A 19,118-nucleotide genomic window follows, 5' to 3' on the forward strand; every position below is an offset into this window, starting at 1 on the left:
AGTCATGATCTCACGGTTTGTGGGATCAAGCCCCGCATCAGGCTCTGTGTTGACAGTGTAGAGCCTGCTTGGGATTCTCTTTCTCCCTCTCTCTCTCTCTCTCTCACCTTCCCACATGCGTACGCTCTCACGCTCGCTCTCTCAAAATAAACATTAAAAAACGGTATTTTCCTTTGATAATATTAAAATTAGCTTTATTAAAATTCAAACTTCACTCAAAAATGTTATTGCATATAAATCATACCTCAAAGCTATAAAAGAGTTAGCTTTGGGGCAATGAATACCCTCTGAAATTAAACCAGATATTATGAAGATGGTTGCACAACTCTGCGAACATACCAAAAACCACTGAATTGCACACTTTAAACCTGTAAATTATATCTCAATAAAACCTTTTATAAAGTGAACTTTGCTTGCAATTGCTTAGGGCACATGAGCTAGTAATGAAAAGTATGGGCTCAGGAGCTTAATGGATAAGAAAGGAGGAGAGTTCACTTAAACCATAGAGTAAAAACCTAAGAATGGTTTTTACATTTTTAAAGCGTTGTTAAAAAAAGGAAGAAGAATATGTAATAGCAACTATATGTAGACCACCAAGCCTAAAATATTTACTATTTGGTCCTTTGCAAAAAAAAATGTGCCAATCTCGGATTTAAACTAACTTATTTGTGACTAGCAAAATTCATCAAAGGAACCAGCTTCCTTCTAAAATTTATGGACAGAGAGAAAGAAAAGACTAAACACCAGCAGGGTTTGTTACTGGGGAGAAGGTGATGTCAATAACAGTAGATACATTGGTTTATGCTGCTACTTCAGAGTGAACTGTACAGGGCCAGGTGCAGTGAATGAACCCATCTGCCCTTGAACACAGAAAGACGACTGGACAGCAGAGACCTTCACTCCAAGGAAGATGCTGATGAGGACACTGGTGCGAAAAGAAGCCACCTCTCCCAGAACAGCAGTGGACACATGCTCTAACTAAGCTGAAAGACCCAACTCCAGCAATTTTCCTCTTCCTCCCACAGCATTTTTCCCCTCTTCAGTAGATCCTTCCCATCACCATACAACTTCCCTCTGGTGAAGCTCCCAACTCTCCAGAACCACATCTTCCTGGGACTACCATCCTCCTTCTCCATTTATAACCAAATTCCTCAAAGGGCTGCCTATATACCACAGTCACTCTGATTTCTCTCCTATTCTTGCTTGGCCCCTCACCAATCTCACCTTCCAATCCACCACCGCACCAAACTGCTCTAGTCAAGATCAATCATGAAATCCATGTCACTAAATCTAACAGCTATTTCTCCTCCTCCTCCTGGATCTACCAGCAGCACTTGCCAGTCAATCATACCTTCCTTCCAGAAACATTTTCTTCACTTGAATTCCAGAATACTACACTTTCCTGGTTTTCCTCCTACCTTTAAATTCCTTCTGTCTCCTTTACTGGTTTCTCCCCACCTCCCTCTTCACCACTCTGAACCCTAAATAGTGAAGCCAGTTATCCTCTAAATAATGACTTCAGTCTCCGGACCTCTCATTGTCTACACTCTCTCCCCAGTCTATACTCTCATTTAGTCTCATGGCTTTAAATACTCTTCATAAACTAATAACCCCCAAATTTCTATCTCCAGCCCTCACCTATCCTCTGTACTGCACTCTTACATACCCAACAGCCTAGTGGATGCTGTAAACATGTCCAAGACCAAACTCCTGACCTCCCTCCAAAATCTGCTCCTCCTATAGTCTCTGTCCCACCTCAGTAAATGGCAGCTCTACCCTTTGAGTTTACAATAAAAAGGAAACATAAATGTCTAATAAATATGAAAAGATAAACAACCCTACCTAATCAGAAAGATAAAACTAAAACAACGAGATACCATTTCATACTCATGAGAGTTGCAAAATTTTTCAAGTCTAATGATTTCCACGTGTTTATAAGAAAGTTAAAAAAGAGAATTCTTCAACTGAGGAAAATTCCTCTCCAAAAAACCATGAAGCAGAAAAAACTCTAAGTCTATACTCCAAGCAGAATTAAATATATCCAAAAGCACTTAAGGATATATTAAAAAAAAAACTCACGTTGAATCAGAAATTTAAAAACTAAGAATAGAAACAGATCAAAACCCAGAGTGAAATTACAAAAAAAAAAAAAAAAAAGTTAACTGAACTCAGAGGAAAAAATGGGCAAAAAAGACTACATTATCTCAGAAGTGAAAAATAAATTACAAGGTGTCCAAGGGAGAATCAACTCAAATAAGAGACATTGAAGAAAAACAAGAAAACCAAAAAAATGAAAATGACAATAAGTGAGTGAGTGAGAGAGAACGAGTCAGAAAGAAAGTAGTGGAAAAAGAAGACAGGTAAAGAAGGAATAATATGTGTAATACTGTAGTCTCTTAGAAGGAAAACGAAACAATGGAATTAAACTAATATTTTAAACTAAAATTCAAGAAAACTTTCCATAAATGGAAAAATACCTGACTTTACACAATGAAGAGTTCACCAGATACCTAGGAAAACTAACTCAAAACAATCAATTCTGAAACACAGCCTAGTAAAAATTATTTGATTTCAAATATAAAGATAAAATCCTCAAGACCTCTATGTAAAAAGAATAAATAACCTATAATTCCAAAAGAATTAGACTATCATCAGATATTTCAAAACTAACACACAAAGCAAAGCAACGATGGATCAACATTTAAAATAAAAAAATAAAATAAAATCAATGAAAGTAAGTGTGAACCAAGGATTTTTTATCAGCCAAATTACTTTCATATATCAAGGCTATAGAAAAAAAAAAGTTTTCAGCATACAAGAACATAGGGAATTTCTGCATTTAACTAGCCCTTCCTGAGAAATCTACTAGAAGATGAGCTTCATCTAACCAAATTATGAGTGAGAAAATGACAGCAAAGGACCGATGTTGAGCATTAAAAAATATGTAAATGTACGTATAAGACTTTAAAAGAAAGATGACGATGAAGGTGAAAGACTAATGTAAAATTGTGGCATATTGGGACAAGGTAGAAAAACTGCACTAAAAAATGGGAGAAGAGACAGGAAAAGAAAATAATGGTAAAAAGGTCATTACTGTATAGGCAATAGATGGGCTTAATGCATACTGAAGGGGGGAACCTAATAAATCATATATTAAGGGGCTACACAAATCAACACACAGTGCTGAGACAAGTGGATATCCACAAGCAAAACAATAAAGTTCAACCCTACCTCACACCATATACAAAAATTAACTCAAAATGGATCAAAGACCTAAATGTGAGAGCTAAAACTGTAAGAGGAAAACATAAAGATAAATAATCTTTGTGACATTGGATCGGATATTACATCAAAAGCACAGGTAACAGGGCACCTGGGTGGCTCAGTCGGTTAAGCGTCCAACTCCTGGTTTCAGCTCAGGTCATAAGCTCACAGGTTCGTGGGTTCGAGCCCTGCGTCGGACTCCACACTGACAGCACCGAGCCTTCTTGTGATCCTCTCTCTCCCCCTCTCTCTATGCCCCTCCCCTGCTCATACTCTCTCTCAAAATAAAATAAACTTGAGATAAAATAGATAAATCAGGCATCATCACAATTTAAAATGTTTACACTGTAAAGGACACTATCAAGAAAGCAAAAAGGCAACCCACAAAATGGGAGAAAACTTTTTACAAATCATATCTGATAAAGGATTATGTCTAGAACATACAAAAAAACCCTCTTACGATTCAATAATAAAACACAACCCAATTAAAAATGGGCAAAGGAGCTGAACTGACATTTTTCCTGAGAAGATCTACAAATGCCCAATAAGCACATGAAAAGATGTTCAACATCACTAACCATTGGCAAGATACAAATCAGAATCATGAGACACCACTTCACACCAACTGGATGGCTATGATCAAAGACAGATAATAACAAATGCTGAAAGTATGGAGAGATATGGAACCCACATACATTGCTGGGGAGAATATAAATGATGCAGACGTTTGGGAAAACAGTCTGGCAGTTCCTCAAAGAATTAAACACAAAGAGTTACCATGTGACCCAGCAATTCCACTCCTAAATATATACTCAAGAGAAATAAAAATATATGTCCACACAAAAACTTATACACAAATATTCATAGCAGCATTAGTCATAATAGCCAAAAGTAGAAACAATTTCACTGTCCATTTAGAGATAAATGAATAAACAAAATGTGGTATACCCATACAACTGAACATTATTTGACCATAAAAAGGAATGAAGTGCTGACACATGGTCAAACAGGGAGGAATCTTGAAACTGTTATGCTAAGGGAAAGAAGCCAGTTACAAAAGACTGCATATTGTGTGATTCCATTTATATAAAAGGTCCAAGATACGCAAATCCAGAGAAACAGAAAGCGGACTGGTGGTTGCCTGGGTGGGGCGGTAGGGCACTGGAGAGAATACACACAGGGTTTCTTCTGGGGATGATGAATACGTTTCAAAATTGGACTGTGGCGATGGCTGCACAACTCTAAGTATACCAAAAAAACACCAAACTGTACACTTTTAAATGGGTGAATTGTGTGGTATGTTAATTATATCTCAGTAAAGATGCTACCAAAAAAGACAAAATCAACTAACAAAAATTTCACACTAAATAGGAACCCAGCATTTACAAATGCAAACAATATCCCAGGAAAGCCTTTGCAACAAAGAAGCCACACTCTCAGCACAGAACAGGACCAAGTCAGAGCTCCCAGAACAAAAGGGGGATCAGCAGATCAGAGGAAGCCAGAGCTGAGGGGACCAGAACACGCATTACGCTCTTGGCTGCAGTGGCTATGATCAGTCAGTTCTTCAGTGAGGAGCTGGAGGTAGATAAAAACCCTCACAGATGCCTATCATCAATCTACTTTGATTTCATGAATACGATGTATTTTTCTCACACACACAAAAGATTAAATAAACAAACAGGGGAGTAAGGGCATTTACAGAGGTACAAGGACAAAAAATGAACCATCAGAACAAAAATACAAACCTTCCTAAATACCACTCCCCAATTTTTTTAATACAAGAGGAAAAAACACACCGCATAGCAAAAGAAACAGCAAATAAAGACAACAAAATATTATGATAGAGTTGAGGCCAAAATATATTAGTCCTAACAATAAATGTGAATGGGTTTAACTCACCTATTAAAATGAAGAGTTTCAATGTGGCTCACAAAACAAAACTCAAGGAGTTATACAAATGACACATCTAAAACAAAGTGATGTTGAAACATTAAAAATGAAAGGATGGCCAAAGTATACCAGGCAATCGGTAATAAAAAGAGAGCAGAGTGGCATCTGTGGAATCAGGCAAAGCAAAATTCAAGCCCCAAAGCATTCATCGTGACCAAAAAAAAAGACACTTAAAAAATTATTTTTATTTATTTTGATAGACATAGAGACAGTGTGGGGGGGGGGGAGGGGCGGGGCGGACAGAAATAGAAAGAACCGAGAGTCGGACGCTTAACCAACTAAGTCACCCAGGCACCCCCGGAAAAGACACTCTTTAATGCTGAAAGCCACAATCCATGATTTAGACACCACACATAAAAATACACATATTCATATGAACATCACATAGCAACCACCTTTATGAAACAAAAACTACTTGAGATGCAAGGCAACACATAGATAGAAACACACTAATAATACAAGATTTAATTATCCACTCTCAGTGGTATATTAGAAAATGCAGTGATCCCCAAATAAGGAGACAGAAGATCTAAACAGCATAATCAACAGAGTAAATCTTAAAGATATTTATCAAACTCTACAGTCTCATACTAGAGAATATACCTTCTTCTCACATGTGCATGCCACATTCACCAGAAGTACTCATTTATTAGGTCACAAAACATCAGCAACTGCCATGAAACAGAAATATTACAAACAATATCCTCTGATCATAAGGCAAAAACCCTAGAGTTTACTAACAAATATAACAGAAAAGCCCTTCCACCTAGAATGACAACAAAAGCACTACCTATCAGATTCTATGGGATGCATTTAAAGTAGTGATCAAAGAAAAATTTGTTGTTCTCAACATATTTTTTAAGTTTATTTATTTTGAGAGAAAGAGAGAGAGAGCGAGCATGTGAGCGGGAGAGGGACAGAGAGAAAGGGAGAGAGAGAATCCCAAGCAGGTTCCGCACTGTCAGCACAGAGTGTGAGGTGGGGCTCAGTCTCACGAACTTGTGAGATCATGACCTGAGCTGATGTCAAGGGTCAGACACTTAACCCACTGAGCCAACCAGGCATCCAGCTCTAAACATATTTATCAATAAAAATGAAATAATAAAAATAAATAAATTCAGTTCCAAGGTTAAAAAAACCCTAAAAAATAACAAGGTAAACCAAAAGAAAGCAGAAGGAAATAATAAAGATAAAAGCCAAGGAAGAGAATGAGCAAGAGAACAGAAAACTAGATCCAAATAATAATTTAAAATTCTTTAGTTTTTGAAAAAACTAAAAGAGATAAACCACTATATAACATGATTCAGAAAAAAAAGGGGGAAACACAAATATACAAAAATAAAACAGAATGAGGGAGAAACAACCACTGAAATGGGAGAAAAATTTTAAATCAGAAGAGATCACTTTGTACCTCTCTACCTAAAAAATTTGAAAACCCAGATGAAAAAGATATTTCGCTAGAAAAATACAAATTACCAAAATTGACCCCGAGTTAGAAAGCTTAAAGAGACCAATTTTCATAGAAAAAAATAAAGTTATTGAAGAAATATCCCTGAAAAAGCATCAGGCCCAGCTGGTTTCACAGGAGAATTCTACCAAACCTTCAAACACTAGATAGCTTCAATATTCTATAAATTATTCCAGACCTGGTGTATCATGAGCAGGATCAAGCTTACAGAACATCAACCTTTCAAGAAAGATGAACCAGCCAAGGAGACTGAGAAGGGACATCCTCTGAGGAAGGAGGGAACCCTACAGCACAGAATCTCATACACTAAAGAATATTTCAAGAAAGACTTTCATGGCAAAAGCTGCATAGAGATCCAATAAAAGGAATTAAAAAATGTGAACACGTGGCTTCAGGACTAAGTGGAAGGTAAGGAGACTTAAGAAAGCCAATTATTAACAACTCCTTCTAACAGGCTGACTGGAAGGGGAAGAGAGAAAGTGGGTTGTGCCTGGTGGGGGGGGGCGGTCCTAGGGAATAGGTTTACTGTTGATATGGATGGACTATGTGCCTGGTGTTGGGGATATAACATAGAATGACAGTCACAGTAGAGATGAACCTAGGTCCAATTAGTTCAGTGTTTCCTTTGATTCCTTAATATCAAATCCAATACTGTAGTCAATTTCTCTCAATATCCCACATTTACATATTACCTTCTTCAATGGTCCAGAATGAATTTTTATCAGCAGTCATATATTTTATGTTCATTTAGCAGACATTACTAAGTGCCAATGAGTAGTAGGGGGCAGGCACACAAAGTTGTAAGAGATCTGGTTTCTTTCCCTGAGATGCTAAGTTTTCAGTGGATAAAAAAGACTTCATGAGGGCTAGTACCTCCTGGTTCGCTAAGTGTCTAGCAAATACCTCATTTAATCCTCAAAACAAGCCCCCGAGGAAGCTGGAATTACCTTCATTTCATAGGTGAAAAAAAGCCACAAAGAAGTAACCAATCTGTCCCAAGTAAAGGACCTGAAACCAGAATCCAGATTCTCAGACTCCAATACTAACACCTCTTCAACTTGCAATTCCTACCTTTAGAAAGATGACCCTGACAAGAGTGCCTGGTCATTTGTGCAGATGCTCGGTCAGCAGAATTGGACTTTAGCATGCTTGAGAATAGTTGACATCCTGCATCACATCTAAAATTGCCGTCTAAATTTGGAAAGCAGCTTTCCCACCTTCTAGCTGCCTGGACATTCTTTCTGTAGCCTGTAGGGCACAAAGACTATGTTTTACTTATCATGATCCCAAGGATTGTGTTTTATTTAGCTTTATATTTTCCCCCTCAATTTTATATATAGTGCCTTTAAATATTTGCTGCTTCAACATTTGTGTAGATTCATTCATTCACCTAATTTCATAACTCTGATAGCGTTCTGAATATAATCTAGGACAGAAATCTAAAACTTCGAATTTAAGAAGTGAAAGAGAGTGGGGCAAATGGTATCACAGAATGGCTTTTTTGAATTCAGAAATTTACTTTAAAAAATCAAGATGCTCTTGTGCTCTGAAATTTTTACAAGATAGCAATAATTGGCCACAAGACAGAGTATGTTTAAACGTACTTTCCATAAATGTCTCATTTGACCCTTAAAACCACCCTGTAAGAAACGCAAGGCAAATGCGCTATAATATCTACTTTAGAGTTGAGGAAACAGTCCCTTAGAAAAGGTAAGTGGCTTGTTCAAGGTAATCAGAGACACTCGAATTTAAGGAAGTCCTGAGTACAATCTCTTGTTCACTCTATGATGCCTTTGCCTCACCTGCATAACCATTCTTTACTAAACGGTTAAGGGTGGAATAAAAGATGAGAAACTGAATTGCTGAAACCAATAAGAAAAAAAAAAAAGGATAGCTAGAGAATGATACTTGTACTCAGTTGGAGAGAAGAACAGAAACGGCCCCAAAGTGAGCCAGTAGAAATCCTTTAAATGTTGTCTTTTGCTAGGGTGTAGAAAAAGATACTCACAGATTGTTAGTGGGAGGGAAAATCGCACATCCTTTCCAGAGGGAAACCGAGCAATTTACATTTTTAAAAAGACAAACCCAACAATTCTATCATCTAGGAATGTACACTAAGAAGTAATCATGGCTGTGCAGATTTTACATTTCTTCAACAATGTTTTTAAGTAGTGTAAAATGGAACAATCAACTAAATAAATTATGACAGCCATGTAATGGCATGCTATAAAGTCGGGGGTGGGGGGAAAGGTTACAATACAGAATCCACTTTAGAAAAATCCATACACTCATCTCTGCATAGAAAGATAATGGAGATGTATACCCAGTGTAACCATATTCATAATGGTTACTTGGAATGATGAAACTGTATCTTCTTCATCATGCTTTTGCATCTTTTAGAAATTTTGTAAATAGACAAATGTCACTAAATGTTTCTATACATAAGTATTTCTAGTAAGGCTTTCAAAGGAGGGGCTCTGAAACGACAACAGGGACTTTCAAAAAAACATTTTTTGTAGCTATTTTTAAGAATACTATTTAAAAATAAAGCATTATTAACATAAGCATTAAAATACCATTGAAAAATAACGCACTCATTGTGAATCCCCACCAAAACGTTTCCTTTTCAATTCCAGTCTTTCATTCATACCAGTTCTCATTCAGAAAAATGTTAAAAATGTTGCTGGGTCAGACGTCAGACAGACCTTAGTGATTTCTACCTGTAGTTTTTACTTTGTTTCAGAAAAAAAGAAGCAATCATCTAGAGGGCAGCTAGAGAAGCGACTCGGCAGGAAAATATTTGGGAGAATATAAGTTTCTCTCCCATTTCTTTTCCTCCTGACTTGCCGATACGAAAATCCTGACAGTGACTGGCCCAGTTTCCTAATACACCTTAGAAAAGCACAGGAGATGCGCCAATTTTCAAGATAACGTTTCTAAAAAACACAAGTTTTACTTTGCAATGCAGGACAAAGAGCATCCTTCACGACTCATTCTGGACGTTACCAGAAGAAGATGCCGCTGCGCGGCTGGAGAGCCTCCGGAGGACAAAGCAGGGTCTCCTCGGCTCGGGTCCCGCAGGCTACGCGCCCCGGTCCGCCTCAGGGACAAGGGCACGGTCCCTGGACACCAACCCCCGGTCCCCATGACAGTCGCTCCGAACCGCCAGGGCCGCAGCCTGCCGGACGACGGGAGAGGATCAGGACCACGGCAGCAGGTGCCAGGGTCTCCACTCCTGAGAAGGCACCAGTCCATTGGGCCCAAGGCGGTGGCGGGGGAGGGTTGTCCCCCGGGAGTCGGAGACCTGCCCGGGCATCCTACCCACCGCCCCACCCGCCGCCCCAAGACCGCCCCTCCCTAGCGACGGACACGCCCTCCCTGCGGGCCGGGGCCTCCTCGCCCCGCCCGCCCCCCAAGGGCCGCTCACCCGGCCAGGAAGTCCCTGCCGCCGCCACCAACCCTGTCGCCGCCGCCGCTGCCGCCCCCGCCGCCAGCCCCTCGGGCTTCGCCCCTCACACGGTCGCCACCTCCCACGGCAGCGACACCACGGCTACCACCACCGGGCCACGGGACCCGGAACCACTTCCTTCCGGAACCGCCTCGCCCCGCCCCCACCCTGGCCCCGCCCACTGTTCGCGGCCTCGCGCCGGCCGGCTCTCCCACCGACCCCTGCTCTCAACTCCCTGCCAACGAGGGTGCCCCGCCCGAGCTGCACCGGCCAGAGCTCCTGCGCCCTCTGCCGGCCATTCCCATCCCTGCCGCTCTGTCGAGGGCGCATGTGCAGTCTGCTTCCTGTCCACCAGGAAAGAAGCAGGCGTTACAGGTCCTGGGACCCTGGGGGTTGGAGCCTATCCCTCAGCCAGGGGCAGGAGCCTGGTCCCGTGGGCCTTCCAGCCTTGTACACGGGAGGCAAAGGTGGTGGAGCAGATGAGACTCGGCCCTCTAGCTCCTGGCTTGGCCCTCGAGGTTCTTCCAGAACCAGCCCATCTGAACCTGCACTTCTGTAGCCTTTCCCTGCCTTCTCAGCCTCTATCCATTCCCCGTGCCCTCAAATTAAGTTTCTATCCAGAAAACAAAACCTCCCCTCTGGGCCTCCCAAATGGGTTAGTGGTACCAACATCTCCCCATTATCCAATTCAAAATACTGACTCATATTTGTCTGCTTTTTTTATTTCTTTCCTCCCACACTCCATCCACCAGCCCCTAAGGTAGTATGTCCTCTCTCTCAGAGTGTTTCTCACTTGACATCTTGATATATTTTTTACCCCTGACAAGATTTCTCTTTCAGGGTCCACCTCATCTGGTAGTATCACCTTTTACCCTCCCTTGTCACTGTCAGCTGACTGCATTAGAATTTTCATCTCCATCTGAACTGAATTACAGCCATCATCCCAATGAGTCCAATGCCCATGATTGAGCCATGTTTCCTAACGTCCTCAACCTAGATGACTTTACCTCTACTGTACTTATCCACCCATTCTCAGGCACATATTCTAGAAAATCTAGACATTCATCACTTTATGCTGCTCCATCTCTGAAACCTTAAGTTTTCAAATCCTATTTATTTGAACTCACAATCCTCATCCTTGCGGTCCTATCTATCCTTTACTCCGGTGTACTTGTTCTTCAAAGACCATAGACTTCACATATCCTGTGAACCTTCTACCTGACTTAAAAGTCCATGGCCTTTCACTTCAACCACTCTTGTAAGCAGAGCCCCTTGAATTGCCTTTTAACATGTCATAACACCAAACCACCACCTTAACACACTCTAGTTATGTGCATTTTCTATTCCTACATCTGTGTTTTCAAGTACTGCTTGGGAAGAAAAAACCACACAACTGTAACAGAATGATGTCACTACAAATTTATGGATACTTGCCAAAACCTAGGTGCCTCTTTTATGTGACCTCTCTCATTTCCAATAATTGCTTTGTTCTTACCATTTTCTTTACCATGATCATTTTCCTCTCTTCATACATGATTTTGCTTCCTGCATTGCAGAGAAAAGTCCTCAGATATACAGGGCCTTTCATCATCTGGTTCATACTTAACTTGTCTAGCCTCCCTCCTCTTTGTACTCAATATTCTGGCCGTACTGAAGTGTTTGCAGTTTAAGATGAATACTGCTTTTGGTTCCACTCCATTGCACGGATTGTCCCTTCTGTCTGGTTAAGAGGTGTGAGACCTTTTTATCTGCATATATATGGCTTTAGTCCAGGAAAGTTTTCTTCTATTCTACCTTCAGGAATTGTTTCTGCTCCATATGTTCTGGTCTCTTGTAGGAAGAGCAATTATCTGTGGTGGTTCTCTGTTTTATTATTTTCATCTCTTTATCCTTTTTTTGGCACCTGTAGAACTCAAATTGGCTTTCAGTATTACTGATAAGGTTTCCCAAGGCATTATTATTTCTGCTTCTGTTTTTATTTAAATTCTATCATTGAGATTTTAGTTTCCTTACTTCATTCCTTTCTCCCTCACTATCTCTCTCTTTCAAATCATCTGATTGACTTTGCATCTCATCTTACCTTCTTGGAAAAGGATGATAAACTGGTGATAAAACTTCTCTTTTGGATTCTGTAGTCAATCATTTTCATAAACACGCTCTTCTTTCCTTTCCATGCTTAGTTTGTGTGTGTGTGTATATATATATATATTTTTTTTTTCTTTGAATCATCTTTGAACAAAGTGATCTTGGTTCAGACTTATTGGTTAACAGACAACACAAGCAGATGGCCCCCACCCTATTTGCTGTTCACATGTGTGGGCAGAGAGGTTAAGTAGCTTGCACAAGGTCACAAAGCTCTTGGTGTATATATGAATAACACACATGCACACATATACAAAACAAGCCTTACAGAAATGGGTTATTATCTGCCTTTCCGTTTATTTTATTTTTCTTTGCAAAGCCAAATCTCCTACTGAAGGCTGAGTATGCTTATTCAATACAAGGATTCTGTATTAGTAAGAATAAATTATGCTACAAAAACAATCCCAAAATCTCAGTGGTTTATAACAACAAATGTTTATTTCTCACTTACATTTTAAGCCCATCCCAGGGTCAGCTTTTATTCTTCTGTCTGGAATCCAGGCTGAAGGAATAGACCCTCTCTGAGACATTCCTGGTGTCATATCAGAAGAAAAGGAGCAAGAGTGGGAGCATGCACTACATCTTAAAGCTTCTGTTTCAAAGCTTAATCAGAAACTGAGGGTATGGCTCAGCACAGTGTCAACAAGCCCCTCCAGGGGATTCTGAAGTACTCTCGGGTTTGAGAACTACTTCTTTAAGGCTCGTATTCCCTATAAACCATAAGATGGACAAAGAGGCTTGTTGAAACTCATGGGAGTTTTTTTTTCAATATATGAAGTTTATTGTCAAATTGGTTTCCATACAACACCCAGTGCTCATCCCAAAAGGTGCCCTCCTCAATACCCATCAACCACCCTCCCTTCCCTCCCACCCCCCATCAACCCTCAGTTTGTTCTCAGTTTTTAAGAGTCTCTTATGCTTTGGCTCTCTCTCGTGGGAGTTTTTATTTTTATTTATTTATTTTTTTAATGTTTATTTTTTGACAGAGACAGAGACAGAATGCAAGTGGGTTAGGGGCAGAGAGAGAGGGAGACACAGAAGCAGAAGCAGGCTCCAGGCTCTGAGCTGTCAGCACAGAGCCTGACGCGGGGCTCGAACTCACGAGCTGTGAGATCGTGACCTAAGCCGAAGTCGGATGCTCAAACGATTGAGCCACCCAGGAGCCCCCGTGGGAGTTTTTAAACTACTAATTCTTAAACAAGTAAAAAAAAAAAGTCAAACTAAAAAAGAATGAATCAGGTACTAATACAGACTCAGAGCAAGTGCTCACTGTCATGTCATGTTTTGGAGGGGCATCGAAAACTTCCATCTGCCCTGACATGTATCTCTAGCTGCCCTTCTGTATAGCTTTCTTTTTTAAATGCTGATGTGAGAATTAGATAATTAGGAATAAGTAGGACAAATAGCTTTCTCATCCCTTGACAACACTGTTTGCACAGATTTTTCACATAGTTTTTGTATAGATGGTCTGTATTGTGTTGGTCATGTCTTCAGCATCTGCATTAGTCCTTACAACCCAGGACTTCCAGAACCAGGTGAATTTTCTCTTTCCTTAAGTATCTGACTTGTGTTGCTTAATATTGTAAATGAAATTCGATGTATTACACTTACCCAGCCCTGTTTCCTCCTCCTTTTCATCTGTGCCATGAGATGGGCAATTTTTTTTTTTTTTTTTTTTTTGGTGGACGCTGTCCTTTCTTTACCTTTACTTTTTTAAGGGCTTTGGCAACAACTGAGTGCAGACAGAAATGATTTATACTGTTTGGAGGAAAATGTTTTCCCACAGTCTTGTGCTGCAGACCCCTTTTTGCTCATTCTAGTCACTGTCTTTATGTCTATTTTCCTACTGAGATTGACGACAAATTCCTGAACAAGATTCGGTAGTTACTACCAGCTTGCTGGGCCCATAAATTATTTCTCATGAACTCTTTTGTAATGAATATGTGAAGTGGCTTGCCCCTAATTCTGAAAGTCATATAATATTTGTGGTGTTAAAATATGTCACAACTCAGAAATTATTTTGAAAAAAATTTTGATATGGACTACCTACATTGATGCAAGGCAAAAAGGAACAGTGAGGTTAGATTTAAAACTTAATTTTACTACAAAATATTTTTAAGTTTCATTACTCTTCCTTATTGAAATCTTTACTGCCCCTCCCCTGAAGCTCTTCCCCCAGATCCTTGGTAGATTCGATTAATATATGTCTTCCCACAATAAGCAGTCTGTTTTTGTGTCCTGGTACAACCCAGATGCCAATTCTGTTCTTAAGCTCTTAAAAATTTCCTTTGCTTGATAAATCTGACTTGTTTAACTCCACATTTATTAGGTACCCTCACAGTTTCTTCTGCTTTTTCACACCAATTCTTACTCTGTCTTAGATTAGTAGAAAAAGAGAATATAATGGGCCCTGTGGTAGATTTTACGATGCAATAAAAATACTTACTGCCCCTCTCTTCCCAGGCCCCCTAGTTGACACTGAAAATGACATATGTTACTCACATCATATTCCCATTAGACAGCTCTGGCTAAGTTAATTATGGCATGGCAGAAACAGCAAACTATATACCAAATTCCCTGTGCTCCCCCTTGCATGGTACGGGTTTCCCCTTCATTCCGAACTTCCTATAAAAACTTTCCTAAGCCAAAATAGCGTACAGTCAAGAGTATCCTCCATTTTTTCGGAAAGTTTGCATCGTGCCACTTCACTTTCATGAAAGACCTACGTTAGGGTGGGAACAGCTTTTTTCACAAAAGTGAAAATTATTTTCTGATTTCTTTCAGTTAGCAAAAACAGGTATGAATGTAGGTCTTTTGTAAAAGTGAAGTGGTATAACCAGAACTTTTGGAAAGCACAGGGTTAGCAATATCTCTGGTAAGTAGCAAACCAGCTAGGGGGGCCCTGGGGTGTTCTGTTGGGTGAGCGACTCACTTGGGCTCAGGTCGTGCATGATCTCACAATTTGCAAGCGTGAGCCCTGCCTGCCTCGGGCTCGCTGCTGTCACTACAGAGGCTGCTTCAGATCCTCTATACGCCTCTCCTGCCCCTCCCCCACTCATGTGTGTGTGTGTGTGTGTGTGTGTGTGTGTGTGTGCACGCGTGTGTGCGCGCGCTCTCTCTCTCAAAAATAAATAAACATTAAAAACAAAAGAAGAAGCAAACCAGCCAGGGACTACATATCCCTTGCATCTATCTATGTGGGGCCATGTGACTAGTTCTTGCCAACCAAATATGAGTGGAAATGGCGTGTGTCCCTTAGAGGCCAAGTTGGTTGCCAAGCAATGTATCTTCTAAATATTCTTTCCCTATTCTGTGGGCTTGATACAGAAAGATATGATAAAGTTGGAAAATGAAGGAGCTATAAGATGGACGGAGCCTGTTCCCTGAATTACCACTTAGAGGAGAGTTCCACTTAGAGGAGAGTTATAATAAGCCACATCTGTTTTGGACTTCACATGAGGGAGAAAAAAGTTCTGTTGTATCTGAGACATTCTGCATCTTTGAGGGGTAGTTGTTATAGAAGCTAGCACTACTGGGGCGCCTGGGTGGCTCCATCGGTTAAGCGTCCAACTTTAGCTCAGGTCATGATGTCGCGGTTCGTGGGTTCGAACCCTGCGTCAGGCTCTGTGCTGACAGCTCAGAGCCTGAGCCTGCTTCGGATTCTGTGTCCCCCTCTCTCTCTGCCCCTCCCCTGCTCATGCTCTGTCTCTGTCTCTCTCTCAAAATAAATAAACATTAAAAAAAAGCAGTAGCTAGCATTTACCTTAAGTAATATGCATGATCATCCTTCCCTTAGGCCAGTGATTAGCTTAGGGGTCAGCATAAGACCTAGTACTGGCCAAGGAGAAGTAGAGATCTGCTGGGAGCTTCTGGGAAAGGGTTTTCTTCCTGGTAGAAGGAGGGAGCAGAACAAGGAGCAGCAGTCTGCCACGAACATCTTCACGCCTCTGACCACAGTGGCATGAACACAGGATGCTGGTGCAACAGCAACCTTCTTAAAGCCAAGACACTCAAAGAAGTGCAGCTCCAGAATCCTGATGTCATTGAGCTGCCTTTGGAGCTTGTCATATATTATATGTGGTTAATAAATACCCTTAATATTGACGCCAATTTCTGCTACGTGCCTTGGAACCATCTGGTACACTTATTCTCTATTTTAAAAAAAACATTCATTTAACAAAGATTTATGGTGGAGCTATTCTGGGACAGTTGGGTGTTGTAGGTGCTGAGGAATCCAAAAGCAAACACAAAAACTAGGGTCTTTGAGAATCCGCTATCTATCTCATGATAGAATGTGGCTCTGGCAGAAAGATATGCAGATCAGAGGACATGGATTTTAATTCATAGATTTCCTTAGTAACAACTGTGTTTATTCACTGACAAATACTTACTGAATACCTGTAGTGGGTGGTAGGAATATTATGCAGTTAGGCAGCCCTGCTATGAAGAAGCTTACAGTGAGAGAGGCCGACATTAATCAAAGAATCACGCAAATAAATGTCTCATCCCAAACTATAATACAAAAATACATTACAGCAGATCTGACCTCATTACCCATTACAACTACAAATAATAACTGGGAAACTTGCAAATACAGCTACAAGATGTGTAGATTGGCAAGAGCCTCAAAGGGTTGAATCTGTGTGATTTCCCACAGCGAAACTTTGAGGTGTAGTGGGCCTGGACAAGCACAGGCTGGAAAGCAAACTTTGGATTTGAAGCCCAGCTGTGTATTTCCTGCTTGTAAGGGGTCTTGCATGAGCAACTTCACCTGTCTTGGTCCTCATGGTAAAGGAACCCCTAATATGAACCTTTAAAGCTATTACAGGAGCTGCTTAAAATTTCCCAAACCTGCTGAGGTCTTCAGGCTTTCTCGTGGTAAAGTGAGCATGGCAACAACAGTGCTTATCTCAGAAAGTCATTCCTAAGGTTTGGAGAGAGAATGCGTGGAAAGCCCTTAGTACAATGCCTAGCTAGCTCAGGTCTGGTTCTCCAGGAATAGATGCTGAGACCAGTTAGCATGCAGGAGGTGCATGCGGAGTGAACAGGGGAGTGGAGGAAGCAGGAGGGAAATCTTGGGCTGCAATGCAGCCTCAACAAAGGACTCAAGTGAACGCACAAGGACCTCTGAAGTGAGACATCCCTTCTGAATTGTCTCACTTTGAGGCAAGGATTTTTGTACACCCAAATTATCCATTAGATACAGGCTGCTCAAATGAGGGGGTTTAACCTTAGTAAGGTAGTTTCCTTCAGTCAAAGGCAATTCTTAGGAGCTCCACCAACAAGCCTCAGCAACTGTACCTCCAGCATGTGGAAGGACAAATACCTCAGTCTTAAAGAGGAGGTCCATCTAAGTGGTGCACCACAATGGCCACTACAACAGCATTTAATATGAACTTTGTAAAAAAGATTTTATTTTTAAATGATCTCTACACCTAACGTGGGGCTCAAACTCACAACCCTCAGATTAAGAGTCGCATGCTAGGGGCGCCTGGGTGGCTCAGTCACTTAAGCAACTGACTTTGGCTCAGGTCATGATCTCACAGTTCGTGAGTTCGAGCCCTGCATCAGGCTCTGTGCTGATAACTAGGAGTCGGGAGCCTGCTTCAAATTCTGTGTCTCCCTCTTTCTCTGTCCCTCTCCCACTCACACTCTGTTTCTCTCTCTCTCAAAAAAAAATTAAAATAAAGAAAATAAAGAGTCACATGCTCTACCGACTGAGCCAGCCAGGAACCCCTAATATGAACCTTTAAAGCTATTATAGCAGCTACTTAAAATTTCCCAAACCTGCTGAGGACTTATGGCTTTCTCATTGTCAAAGTATAACTTCGAAAGTTACAACCATAATTCTGCTGCAAATATAAGTGAGCATGTGTTAAAAGTGTGTTCAACTCCATTAGGGAGCAGGATGACAAAACCGGGTCAAGGGAGAATATGGGGACTGCTTTTTTGGCACATGGATGTGGGTACATACACAGCATCACACGATGTGTGTTTAGTGGGGAAACAAATGCTGGGATGAGATCACAAAGTTACATACAAAATTGTTTAGTGCCCTACAGGAACAAACAGGCATGTTTGGAGTTAGCATTTCTTTTTTTAAAAAAAATTTTAATGTTTATTTTTGAGACAGACAGAGCATGGGTGGGGGAGGGGCAGAGAGAGAGGGAGACCCAGAATCCAAAGCAGGCTCCAGGCTCCAAGCTATCAACACAGAGCCTGACGTGGGTCTCGAACTCACGAACTACGAGATCATGACCTGAGCTGAAGTCGGATGCTTAACTGACTGAGCCACTCAGGCGCCCCTCTTTTTCTTTTTTAAAGGTTTATTTATTTTCAGAGAGAGAGAGAGAGAGAGTGTGCACACACGTGATGAATGGGGGAGGGGCAGAGGGAGAGAGAGGATCACAAGCAGGCTCCTTGCTGCCAGCACAGAGCCCAACACAAGGGCTCAGTCCCACACACTGTAAGATCATCATGACCTGAGCTGAAATCAAGAGTTGGATGCTCAAGCAACTGAGCCACCCAGGTGCCCCTGGAGTTAGCTTTTCAATAAGACAAAAGTCAACTGCAACTCTGTCTACAAGTGAATAACTCCAGAGACTGTGTCTTAGTCCAGATCACATGGTCAGCAATAGAAAGCTATATTCCCTGAAACTCAGCAGCCCTTGGGCTGCTGTGTTAAGACCATGCTCTTGCAGGTCTTTGAAAGGGCATGCAGTTAGCTTTTGGCCTTATTTCCTTGTTCTGGATAATTTCGTACCATCAATGAACAATGAATACCTCTTACCAGCCATCAGGGTTGTCACTGCACAGGAGTGACCCCTGAGAACCCTTCCAAAG

General features: G+C 41.1%; 1 protein-coding gene across 6 annotated transcripts in view; it reads right to left on the reverse strand.

Moving 5' to 3' along the window:
- The window catches only part of BCLAF3 (BCLAF1 and THRAP3 family member 3), a 56,628-nt gene extending 46,400 nt beyond the window's left edge, over window positions 1–10,228 (reverse strand). For 2 of the 6 annotated variants that reach the window (XM_032592280.1, XM_032592279.1), the window contains exon 1: window positions 7,757–9,263. The gene's annotated coding sequence lies outside the window, so the exon portion shown is untranslated. Of the gene's footprint in view, window positions 1–7,756; window positions 9,265–9,691; window positions 9,997–10,112 lie in introns of those variants that run through there. The other 4 variants (XM_030304717.1, XM_030304719.1, XM_030304720.1 and 1 more) reach the window with 4 other exon arrangements.
- Window positions 10,229–19,118: the final 8,890 nt, after the last annotated feature.

The sequence above is a fragment of the Lynx canadensis genome, chromosome X (genome assembly GCF_007474595.2).
Source record: "Lynx canadensis isolate LIC74 chromosome X, mLynCan4.pri.v2, whole genome shotgun sequence".
Lineage (NCBI taxonomy): Eukaryota > Metazoa > Chordata > Mammalia > Carnivora > Felidae > Lynx > Lynx canadensis.